This window comes from Oxyura jamaicensis, chromosome 5 (assembly GCF_011077185.1).
Source record: "Oxyura jamaicensis isolate SHBP4307 breed ruddy duck chromosome 5, BPBGC_Ojam_1.0, whole genome shotgun sequence".
NCBI lineage: Eukaryota > Metazoa > Chordata > Aves > Anseriformes > Anatidae > Oxyura > Oxyura jamaicensis.
This window is the reverse complement of record NC_048897.1, coordinates 6890477-6903399: the sequence shown is the minus strand read 5'-3', so window position 1 is coordinate 6903399 and position 12923 is coordinate 6890477.

Here is a 12923-nt window from a genome sequence, read left to right as displayed (position 1 = left end):
ATGAATGGGAAAAAGCTGCTTTCCTACTATAATGTGAGTTTTGTTCACGATGCCTTTCTTAAGCTTCTAATTGCTAATTAATCTTCTGTTATTTTTCATTTAAAATCTTAACTTGCTATTTACAAAACCGTCATAAGGTCATCAGTTTTTCACAGTTCACAAATTCTATTGAAGGTGAGTTATTAATAGTTCAGTAAAGTATGCAGCATTGAAATAAAGCACTTGAAATGTGCCTCAAGGATTCCATGTTTCCTCTTAAATATCTGTACTGGCAGCTTTTTGTTCTTCCATATGTATATTACCCAAAAGTTTGGTTTTGCGATGCTCTTATTGCAGTTGCTTGCTTCCCTCCCCCCAAGCCTCTACTTTTTGCTTTATGGGCAAGGAACAGTGTACCTCATTGTGCCTCACTGCATGCTGTAAGGTAATATTTACAAAATAATGGCTAAATACACATACTGACCATCTGGTAGAAAGGACATTGTGACACAGGATTTGTGGAGGTTTTAATAGAATGTTTAACACAAACACTATTTTTAATTTTACTGACACAGGCAGGTAAAGGTTATCTGGACAAGTATCAGTAATTAATTCTACTGTAAATTGTACCAGTAGAGTAGAGGCTAGGCTGAAGAAACTTGAATACTGTCAAGTCAGAGCAACACTAACCGCTAGGTGAAGAGGAAGAATGAGGAAACATCTTCTGCAGTAATATTGAAATGATATAGAATAAGTTAGGCAGTTAGTATGTACCTTCTGCAGCTGCCTTTTGTTTTAATTCAAATGGTGTAGTTGCACTTAAGACTGACTGCTTTGTCCTTATAAGCTGATCATGACAGGTATTATGAAGTAAAACCTTTTTTCAAAAGGGGGCTTAGGCAACACTGGAAGGATAAAATGGTATTTTTCAAGTAAACAATGTAATAAAATCAATTTATGGCTATGTATTATGAGAATTAAGAGTGTTTACGTGACTTGACACAATCACACTTGTGTTTTGACTTGATGTTTTGCTCTAGTAAAATCACCTACTTGTATGGTAGGTTGTTGCAATAAAATTTATGTGTTAGAATTGCTCAACCTCTTCCAATTATTTTTTTTTACATGTACATCTGTAATAATGGTACAAGGAATTTGAAATATATGTTTTGAAAACTGAAGCTTCTTCAGGAGTATATCTTCTCATGGGTCTTTTCCCTTCTATTCCTGGACTGTCTTCCTTTTCTGAAGCGTTGGGACTTGTCAAAGAACATAGATTCCACTATTGCATAATGCAATTGTTGAAGTAGGCTGTAGCAAGAGATGAGCGAGTATATGGAGAAGTGTAAGGTAGGTTTTGATCAGATAGTTTTTGCCTCAAGTTCACTGCAAAAATTGAGACCTGAATTCCTTTCTTGAACCAGCTAGCTCATTGTCAATGGTGTCATGTCAACGGTGAAAGCCATTCATGCAAACTGTCTGCTAAGCAGTGTGTAGGTAACCATGACTTAGCATTCATAAAATCAATTGTGTTGAATTGCCAGATAATGCTGTATGTATACTTATCTTGGAGAAAAAAGCTGTTTGAACGCTTAAACCCACAATTCATCTGTGAGTGCCTGAGTATATTCTGAGTTTGGGTTCCATTAATCTATCTTCTTAAACTGTTTTATTATTATCTGCAAGTAATTGCTGGGTGAGAAGGAATGTAAAGGAACATCTACCTCTTAGTTGTTATGGGCCTCAGTTCATGATGTCAAGAAAACATTTTGACTGCAAACAATGAAATAGATCTGTTAGAGATGGATCTCCAGGTACTTAACTGTTTTACAGTTTGCATTGGTTAAAAGGTTGTAATAATAATACTAGCTTTGAGACCTTAAATAGCTTAATTTGGAAGTTTGCTGTGAGGAAAACTTCAAAGATGCACATTGCTTGGGAATTCACTTAACAGGTCTGGCATTCTTACAAGATGTATTTTCAGGTGTGTTAAGAGCTACTTCTTTATCAACAGATAGGAATTTCAGACAATGAACACTTAGTCATGAAAAATGCATTCATTGTGTTAAAACCAGGCCTTTACAGCCTACTTTACTTGGGTGCTGGGGAAGGGGGAAGGTGCTACAGATTTTTTTCCACTAATAATAAGCTTTTAACTGAAGTATCAACAGTAACCATCATTGTAAAAAGAAAAGCAACATTCTCAATGTTTTATTTTAATAAACATTTGAAATGCAAAAGAATTTAACTCAAACTTCTGTCATTTCTCCTAATTATTTGGTCTTCATTCTGTCTGTGGGCTGGCTTCTGTTTGAGGAGAAGACAGATGTGTCCTGTGACTGTATTTCCCAGTTCTAGCTACTCAATGAGGCTGATTTGGATATACATGTACTATATGGTCTGTGTCACAGAACACCAGTGCAAGTAAGTAAAGTTCATATTTAAGTCTTACTGTACCTTAATTCTGGAAGTTTTAAAGGCACTTACACCCTCACCTCAAATAGAACCTTTCTGCACTTTTTTGTTTTGTTTGCTGTAGGGTTGGGGATGTCAAAATAATACTGCAGAAGTGGATCAGTAGTGATATGCTGCATATTCTTACCGCTTGTTGATACTAGACCACGTGAAGACATGCTGTCTCTGGTAAAGTTTGACCTTTCTTCTTGGCAGTATTCCAGAATCCAGTTGGAGTTAATTTGAGCTGACAATTGTGTGGTGATGACACAGGTCGTGACACAAAGCTGTACTCAAGCATAGCTTGACTCAACTGGCACAGAGGATGTAACTTAAGCAATTGCTTACAGTCATTTTGGACAGAACTGGGAAAAGATGCAGAGCTCCATTTTAATGATGATAAACAAAACTAAAGCAGCTTTGCCAAATACATGGTTTGTCTCAGTAATTGGTAGATTCCCACTTAGCTCTTTGATCCACAATCGGAATTAGACCTTTATAATCTGTGCTTTACTGTGATCTTACAAATAGCTGCTAAAGGTACTGGCAAAGCATGTGTCACAGTCCCTTTCTTTTATGTACTATTAGGAAAATACCAATGTACTTTTCCTCTGAAAACTTCTCGCGTGAGAAGTTCTGATGTCCTCCTCTTGCTCGGCTCAGGATGAATTCAGTTGTAGGGGTGGATCATGTATTGATTGTGTAGAGTAGATTACAAAAAAAGCCCTGTGTGTGCAAAGGACTGTATATTTGCATTGTTTAGCTTTGGTTACCTTTCAGACTATGAAGCAGTGGTGTAAAAATAGCAAGTGAAGGAGCTTGATACTTAAGTCACTGGCGATGACACTTTTACAGTCTGGCTTGCTGTGTAGAGCCCATGTGACTTAGTAAGATAAAAGCTTGAACTTTGTCATGGTAAAGTTCCACCCATGGTGAAGTTCCACCCAGTCGAGCTTCAACTACAGTACAGTTGGAAATCTAGCTGTGTTGTGTTCTGAGAGTAAACAGGCCTTCAGGAGCTGTGGTAAAGCTTATTTTCAGTCACATACAGAGGCCTGGTAAACTATTTTTTTCCACTTTTTGAAAAACAAAAAACAAAACAAAAAAAACCAGCTAAGTATTCTTTTACATCCTACTTGCCAGAGCAAAATAGCTGTATTTTAGCCTGACCTGTTTTAAGGGACAGTGCATTACTGTGTAACAAAACATTAGGCACAGGTTACTTCACATACTTCACACTTTTCTCAGAGGAACTTGCACACAGTAGTTTGATAATTTCTTAAACCCTGAAATGTTCACTTTAATCTTATTCCATCTCATTTAAATCAGTACAAGATTATGAAATGTATCTTACCTAATTACTGGAGTCAAAATTGGATCCAAGGTTTCAATTCAAAGGATCCAAAGTTTCAATTCAAATACTGTAAAACTATAATGGAACCTCTCAGATGTCAACATCTTAAATTTTAAACAGATTTTTCCCATGCTGGGAATTCTTTTGATTTTTAGTGCAATAAACCTTGACAGTAACTCTCATTGTTAGACAATTCTGAGTCAACAGTATTGACACAGGTGGATATGCTCTTCTACGAACAAATGGCTGGGGAATAATTGTTCCTTTTTCTGTTTTCTGCGCTTAATTCTCAGGAATCTATTTGACCTTGTGCATGTATATTGTGAGAGTCACTGAGGAATAAAAGTGATGGAAGGTGGTGTTTACAGGCTAAGTTGCAACACTACCAAATAGAATGGAGATGTAGTGTGCCTTAAGGCATTTCCCTGGCTCTGTGCTAGGGGTGGGAGCTGTGCACTTTATCAACTTGATGTCTATGTCTCAGCTGCAGTTTCTGATAGAGTAGTGGCTGTCAGGAATGGCCACTGAAAATGTGTGAATGAGAGTAACTGAGTTCTTGTGGAAGCTGACTAACCTTGTATTTATTTGGACTGTACTGTTGTAAAAGACTGTGTGAGGGTGTCTAGAGGAAAAACCACCAGAAGACCTGAACCCAAATGCTAGTCTCTCACTTCCCCTCAGCTTGTCTTATTCAGTCCACAGCAGTTACTTCATCCTCCTAGATCATATCCAGCCTTGATTCCTCAGTAAAGTAAAAACACAAACATTTTGTTTCTTCACCTTAACATTGTCTTTACATAACAGATCAAAGGAAACCAAGCACAGTAGTTGGCTGTTTGATCAAACATCTTTTGACTCCTTTAGTGGATGTCTGCCCAAATGCAGCATGACTAACCCTCTGTCTGGGCAGAGGTCTGTATGACCTGTTCCCTACTGGCTCTGCTCAAGTAGCAGGTGCTAGACTCCAGCAAGTGAGCTGGCCAAACCAGTGCTGCTCTAAATTGCCCAATTGTTGTTCTGCCTAAAGGTGTAACCTTTAACAGAAGTCTAACGTATTTTGCCTTGCTTGCATTTTTTCTTGTGATCTTTGTTAAACACAGTTAAATAAGGTGGTAAGTCTGGTGTTCCTATTTATGTAGCCTGAGATGAAGGAAAAATCAAACTTGGCACATATTAAACTTAAACCACATAGCCACATAGCTCTACCTAATCATAGCGCTCTCACACTGCACACAGGTTTTTGTCAATGTTCCAAACTTTGTGGAGGGAAGTTGGAAAAGAGAATGAAGAAATGTATAGCCATTTTCACTGCTTTACTTATTGCATATTATTGTGTGGTCAAAGGTGCTTTTGACAGTGTTTATTTCTTAAATGCTTCCTTCTTTCTTGAGGTCTAAAATAAATTATAAGCTATTTTTAGTGGTTATACATCTGACTGGTATAGATGTTCAAGTTTATAAAGAATGAGGAATGAAAGTACTATCTCCCAAGTGGTGAAACTTCCTTAACTTTGGCTAAGATCTGTCAGTATTTCAATAGAAGCAGCTTTTTGCTCTCAGGCTTGCTATTTACTATTCAGTGTTACAACACAAGACACTGAATTTACTTATTTCACTATTTTCTAACTATTGATCTGAGGTGCTATATATAAAGTGGAGTTTGTCACTAACACTGGCATTTCTTAAAATATATGATTTTTCAGAGAAAACTTATAGAAAAATACTTCACTTTAAATTCAAATTTTCAATATTATTTCCAGTGGGAATTCTGTCCTAGAATTCCTGTTTCAATATATGACTACTGAAAAATAATAAAACTTGAATTTCAAAGCAGCTGGAATAAAGGCTATATATTTTAGGATGTCCATTGACTATACTGTATTTCCATTGTTCTTCAGACATTTAGAGGAGATAGTCTAGTGGTGGTGCTGATTTCACTTCCATTCTGTTTTTTCATGTACCATAACTTTTTTTACTTGATTCATTTTATGCTTTTCTGTTGGGTTGCATAACTGTAATATGTATGTTTTCCTTCTTTGGCCCTCACAGTGATTATCTTGTGTAAAATCTCACCAAGCTATTAAATATTTTGCTGAGGTAATACAGACAGCCTTTCATCCAAACCTGTGTTATATGCTATTTAAAAGTACTGATAAGATTGATAAAAGATAGCTGCAGAAAAGTTTGGCAGCTCCTCGTGTTTTCTCTGGCGTTGATCCATACTGCTTAGGCTTTATTCCACAGCCCTCCATACCAGTCTTTCTCAACAGTCCATACTGTTCTGTGCAAGTGGTCTTCACCTAATGGAAGCACTTGCAGCTCATTTTTCTTATTGTAACTTTGCTGGGGTGCTGACTGTTAATTGCACTAGAACCAAGCACTATTGCAGGGTACAAAACCAAATGCCATTCTACAAAGTCAGATGTTATCTACCTAAAGAAGACTTTTAAAAAGATTACTTCAAGTGATTTTAACAGGCTATTCAAAACAATGGTGATGACTACTACTATCTTCTTAAGGTGTGTTTCTATGAATAATGGTTTGAGTGATTTAAAAGTGGTGGCATTTTGAGTCCTGTTTCATTCTTTCCTCCCAGTTTTCAGCCTCCCAGTTTTCAGAAATCACTTTTACTCCCATGGTTCTGGAATTGTACTTTGTGCTATTAACCTCTAAACATGATTGCACACTTTCGAGAACAGAAAATAGTTTAATTAATAACAAATCTCCTAGGTTCTGGCTGACTGTACTGGGTTGAAGGTTTTCAAGTAAAAGTCAGTTCTGAATATTGCTTAGCCTGAAGTATATAATTCAGGCAATCATTATACAAACACTACAAAGTCCATTCATTATCTAATCAGAGGCCTTCATGTATTCTTGTATCTTTTTACCACGTGAGATTTTCTTTATTAACCTCTCAACTTACATTGTAAGCCAGTGGCTTTAATGGCCAATATTCAAATGAGTATTTCATTCACAAGGTCCCTCTTCCAAAAGCTAGCCTTATCTTTCAGGGTCTGAGGATGTACTTGTAATGGACATACTCTCTTACTGACTCCTGAGAAGACTGGCTCCTCTTAAGAGTGGACTCAAAGTACCTAGATTAGTTTCTTTCTCTGCCTTCACCTTCTGACTGGTAGAGCCGCAATCCACCTCTGCTCAGGCAATAAAGTTCACTATTGCACTCTCAAAGCTGCCTTATGCTTGATGTTGACGTGCAAGTCCGTTGCTCACTTAAAACCTTGAGTTTGGATCCTGCCCTCTTGCACTCCGTATGTCCAGTGCTTGAGACCAAACGGCTGCCTCAGCTTTGTTTGAATCCAAATTAAAAAGTAGCTAGGCTGTATTCTGGAGCAAGAGCTCTGCCTCACATGACTTATTCTTGCAAACCAAACTTGCATAAACAACTCTAACTTTGCACTTTTACCTGCTTTCTTCAAGATTAAGTACCAACGGTGGAAGACTTTTCACATAGGTATCTAGGTGACTAAAGTATAAACAGCAATGTGCGGCCTACTGCTAGTCATAAGATTTTTGAACATATAAAATGCAAAGACAGGCATTACAGGGCATTTTTTACATGCTGGTACAGCTATTATGGAAGTGCTGGTTGCATATAAGTTGTCTCCACAAACCTGGTGTGGAGAGTACCCTCTTGTGCTACGGGTGAAAAGTGCAACTGCTGGAAAAAAACTCCTGCAATTTACAGTCATTCAGAAGAGCTTTGGAGTAAAAGCAAAACACAATAAGTTACTTGTGAAGCTTCACTTACCCAAAAACAAACAAGCAAACAAACAAAAAAAAACTGTTCTGAGAAATGACACATGGAAAAGTTTTTCCTAATGGTAAAATTTAACAAGAATTACTTTAATTTGTTTCCATTTATTATATTTTATTCACAGCAAATAACGGTCTTTCAAACTGAAGGAAGAAATAATTCCAAGTAGGAACACGTGTGAAAAATGTTCAAGATACTGGAGTTTTGGTTGAGACCCGTTTTGCCTAGTACATGGCTGTTTTAGCTCAATTGTGGCCTCTGCTGGAATATCCCAGTATCGCAAGTCGGCAATGTTTTTTAATACCTAGTAGAAACTTGAAAAGAGGAATTGCACATTTATGCGCAAGTGGTCCTACTGGAATACAAGAATAAACTGAAAATAAGATGGATTTATGTATCCTTTTAATGTAAGGAATGTTTCAGTGTGATGCAAAACAACTCAGAATATGGTTATATTGCCCAGTTTCAGTTTTACAGAATCACAGAATGGTTTTATGTAAAGAGTTCTTCATTTCTGATGTCATGATGGTTGTTGCGCTGTACCTCGCTCATACATGTAACCCAGGAGCTGCACTTTGTGCTGTAAGAATGTACTAGAGGTAAACACTGACTTTTTTTTAAATGTGTATAGATGGCAAAATAGCTTCTTCACAAATCTGGAAATGCATTGAATGGCCTGGAGACTTCCAAAGCAATCTGTAGATGCTGCATGTTTGAAGACAAGATGTGGATGCTCTTCTGTACTACTAAGACTTACTGTTCTTGTTTTGTGTTCCTGCTTTCCCACGGATGAGAGAATAATTGGCTGAGCTTCAGGACCCTATAAGAACGTCTTACAAAAAGCCCACTGGGGTGAAGAGCATGGAAGCTGTGATCACAAGTGCCATTTCAACAGCAGACGTGGGTTATCTGTACAGAGGAGGTTATCTGTAACAGGGAGGGATGAGTGAATTTAGTCCTGGAGACATACGTCAGCAATATGAAGCTCAGTGGGAGAGCATTGCTGAGGAAAAAAAGTTTTTATCCTTCTTCGTTTTCTCCTTCTCCTTGCCATGCAAATATTTGTGCAAATGTCAGCTTGTCTTGCTTCAAAGATGCAAAGAAAGTCAAGGCTTGAACCTACTTTTGGCCTGATAATCTGGTTAGCTGGACTAGCATGAAGCTCATCACCCCTCTCCTTCATTGGATCTACTGTATAGCTTGGAGGGTTTGGGATGTGAGAACAACTGTGTGTGTGTCTGGAGCTGATAAATTCCTGTCTGTTCCCCTACTAATTTGTCTTACCATTTCAGATAAAAATTCTTCTAATATTTGCCTGACGACAGCACCTGTATGCAAGCTCTTTGGTATAAATAGTGCTGAAAAAGTCACCTCAGGGTGAAGGAAAATTATCCCTTACAGGATTTTCACTGGATAAGCAACCTACTTTGCTAAGACTTTTTCTTTTAGTGATTTTAATGTGTTCTTTAAATAAGAAGAGGGTGGTCTTTGGCAAATTGTCAGTGTGAGAATGTCACTCCAACTTCAATATTCAGTCCAAATTAAATCTTGGTTTAAAATAAAAAAAAGATTTTTCCCAGTTTTATATTCTGGGAAGTGACAACACATATGCAGAATACTGTAATTAGGTTATATGCCTGCTTACTAAAAATAGATCAAAAGACAGAATAATATTGTAGTTAAATTTTTACTTTGTATTTAATGAGAAGTTGTGTGGAAAATGTATTAAGAAACGTTCAACAAAATCCTTTCTAATTCTGTAGCTCAGTTTGGAGAGGATTTCACTGGATCTTGTGATGCAATTAGCGCATGTGCACGTTTTGTACCTCGTGCCTCCAGGAGAAAGGTTAAACCTTTCAAAGAATGTTGTTCAAGATCAGGCTGCTCAGACTTGCTGTATGCCAAGCTTATAGACTGAATCTTCAAAGACATTACTGCATGGAGCAGTAGTCTAATTCTTTTTCAAGCTTGAAGCAGTAATATGCAATGCATGTTATTTCTATTTGTGACAAAGTTGCTGAGTAAGAACCAGGTCTCTATTTGTTAAGTCTTGGCAGCATTTTACAGAACAGGCTCTGAGAGTTGAGATTTTTCCAATTAGTGTTGGTCGGTGCTGCAGTTCGTAACAAAGTCCTTGGCCTCCATATTTCCACTGTGTTAGAGGCAAGTAGTGATGGGGATCATCATGCCTGAATGATAGAATTGCCCTCTTATTTATGTGTTGTCTAGAGGCATAATCAGCTTGAAGTCATTGCTTCAATTAGTGAAATCTTTATCATTTATTGCTGAAATAGGCTAAAGCGTTTTTCTGGCATGTGGAAGGGCTGACATGGGTTCAATTTTTTGCTTAAATCTGGCACAATGCAGGTTGAACACAGATGTCACTAAGAGTGGTATTCTGGGGCCAGGATTTTCCTTGAAAAGCTGTGATTCAGCTTAGATGATACTTTGTAAGAGAGAATTCCAAATGGCAAAGACAGTGTGCTGCAAAATTACATGCTTCTGAAGACACCATAAGCCTGTGCAGTGCTTGTGCCTCCCTTACAGATCTCTGTGCTTTTTGACAGCTTAGGATAGTACTAAGTGGGAATCAGGATGTAAAAGTTGGTGTATTTTTTGGCTCAGAGCCTTAATAATGATCATTAAGGTTGGAAAAGACCTCCAATATCATCTGGTCCAACCATCACCCTACTACCACTGTCATCCACTAAATCATGTCCCGAAGCATCAGGTCCAGCCATTCCTTGAACACCCCTGGCGATCGAGACTCCACCACATCCTTGGGAAAATGTTCCAAAGCCTCGCTACTCTTTCTGAGATGAAATGTTCAAGGTGGAAATTAGGAGACCTCCACTGGAGCAACTTGAGGCCGTTCCCTCTAGTCCTATCACAAGACTAAACAACCCCAGTTCCCTCCTCTGCTCCTCACAGGACTTGTGTTCCAGGCCCTTCACTAGCTTTGTAGCCCTTCTCTGGGCCTTGATGTCCTTCTGGTACTGAGGGGCCCAAAACTGAGGTCCCTGTGCAGGGCCTTCCTACCCTCTGGCAGATCGACACTTCCCTCCAACTTGGTATTGTCTGCAAACTTACTGAGGGTGCACTCAATTCCCTCATCCAAATCATCAATAAAGATATTAAAGAGGAGGGGCCCCAGCACTGACCCTGGGGAACACCACCGGTGACCGGCCACCAGCTGGATTTCACTCCCTTCACCACCACTCTCTGGGCCTGGCTGTCCAGCCAATTTTTAACTCAGCAAAGAGTGTGCCTGTCCAAGCTATGGTCTACCAGCTTCTCCAGGAGAATACTATGGGAGACCATGTCAAAGGCCCTGCTGAAGTCTAGGTAGGCTACATCAACAGCCTTTTTTTTCTGAATAAAATTGGTTTTGAAATCTGTTTTGAGATTTAAAACATTGACACTTGAATTTGCACTTTAATGTTAATAACTGAACAGTTTCTACTTTTAGAGACATTAAGGATCTTTATTGTATCATGCATAGATGCTTCAGTGGCACAAGAAGGCAGCGTATAAGAAATAAAGTTGTATCTTTTTTACCCTGCTTTAGTCTTAGAAATAAATGTGTTACCTGCTTCAGGAGGATTGTATTAAGTTGCTTTGGTGTTTGATTATACACTGCATTCATGAGCATGGGGGAACAGCTGAACAACTTTTGTTCCTGGCTGAAATTACACACATAGTTGGAATAAATTATGTCAGCACCATCAGAGTCACAACACTAACAATTTGCAGTAGTCTTTTTAAGACTTTCAGACTTTCTTAACACATTCTTAAACCATGCTTAAACAGGCCACAGGGAGTAGATTTTCTTTCTTTTTACAAAATAAATAATAAAAAAGAGTTCTAGGCTGTGTGCTCAGCCTCATGGCTAACAGTATCTGAAATAGCCTTCTGCGGTGTTGGCCATGTCTGTGTGGTGGCTGAGGGCAGGCAGGAGGGAGGCTCTGAGGCACTGGTTTCTGTGTGATGGTGGCCATGTTTCCCTCATGGACGGGGGAAAGCGTTCTGGGCTGCACTGCCCAGATGGGGCACTTGGGGAAGAGACTGAGATGAGGGATTAAATTTTGTGAAAACTGGTCTGATTAGTGTTAGCATGTCCTCTGTACTTTCATTCATACTGTGAAAGAAGAGTCAGTCATAATAAGGTTTTCAACAGTGTTGTACTATGAGGGCCCTGAGGGTATTCTAGGCCTGACTGACCCTGTTCCGCCTCCCTTCACGCTGGCAGTGCCCAGGGCCCCACCGATAGCCAAGTCTTGGCTGTCCCTGTCCCCATCGCACTGCCCAGCCATCTGGGGCTGTGTCTAACCCCTGGCCTGGCCCCAGGGAGATGCCTGGTGCCCAAGGCTGGGGCTGCCCTGGCCCAGACAGGTGGGAGAGGTGGGACAGGCCTAAGCTGCCAGGCCCTGCCACCATGCAGAGCTGTTGGAGCCCTCAGCCCTGAGTCTTGCTGTGTCCTGGCTTAAAGGTTGACTTTCGTTCCCTCTGGCATCCTTCTTGTAGGCTTATAGTACTGTTAACCCAGAGGTGTGTGTTAGCCTCCAGCATGTGCCATGAAGAAGCTGTTTTGTGCATATGCTTCAGAGCCTGCATGGGTCATGAATGACATCATCTGTGAGTGCAGCTTTTCTCTTTAAATCAAGCCGTTACTAGAAATACAAAAGCACCAAAGGAAGGGCTGTAGAAATGTTTCTGTTACTGGCTCATAAATACTGGTTTATAAACATCCAAAGGTGTTCTGGGTCTGCCTGATACGAGTTTGGGAAACACAAATGGAAGAAAGCCATGGGTCTTGTGTATTAAATATTTCATTCACATTGTTAACAAATTGCAGTTGGCAGAAAGCTATACAAATCCAGAAGTAGATAATTTACAGTCGTTCACATTATAAGAACACATATTCAGTAAATCTGCATAACTGTGTTGGGGCCTTGTGATTTGCTGATGTCCCTTTTGATGTGGCACAGGTGTGGTAAAAGTCAGGGCCACCTGGATGTTTTTTGTCAGTGATGGTGGCAGAACATGATAGAACTAGGAAACAACAGGTAATTCCTGCTGGTTTTCAAAACTCTGAATATTTGACTTTTATTAGCAGCCTAAACTGAATATTTGTTCTTTAATAATGGTGTAATTTAGGTAGTAAAATATATTTAAAAGTGTGCATCTCCCAGTTCTGCCTTGTCATAGACTGAGAAATATTTCTTTGTGGGGTTTTGTGTCTTTGTTTTCTTTGTGACTGATGACTTTCAGCAAAGTCAGTCTCCCATATTACAAAATAGGAAGCTGCAATATACTTGGAGCATTTTTCACAGTATGCCCTTGAAACCATGTTTGTATTCCT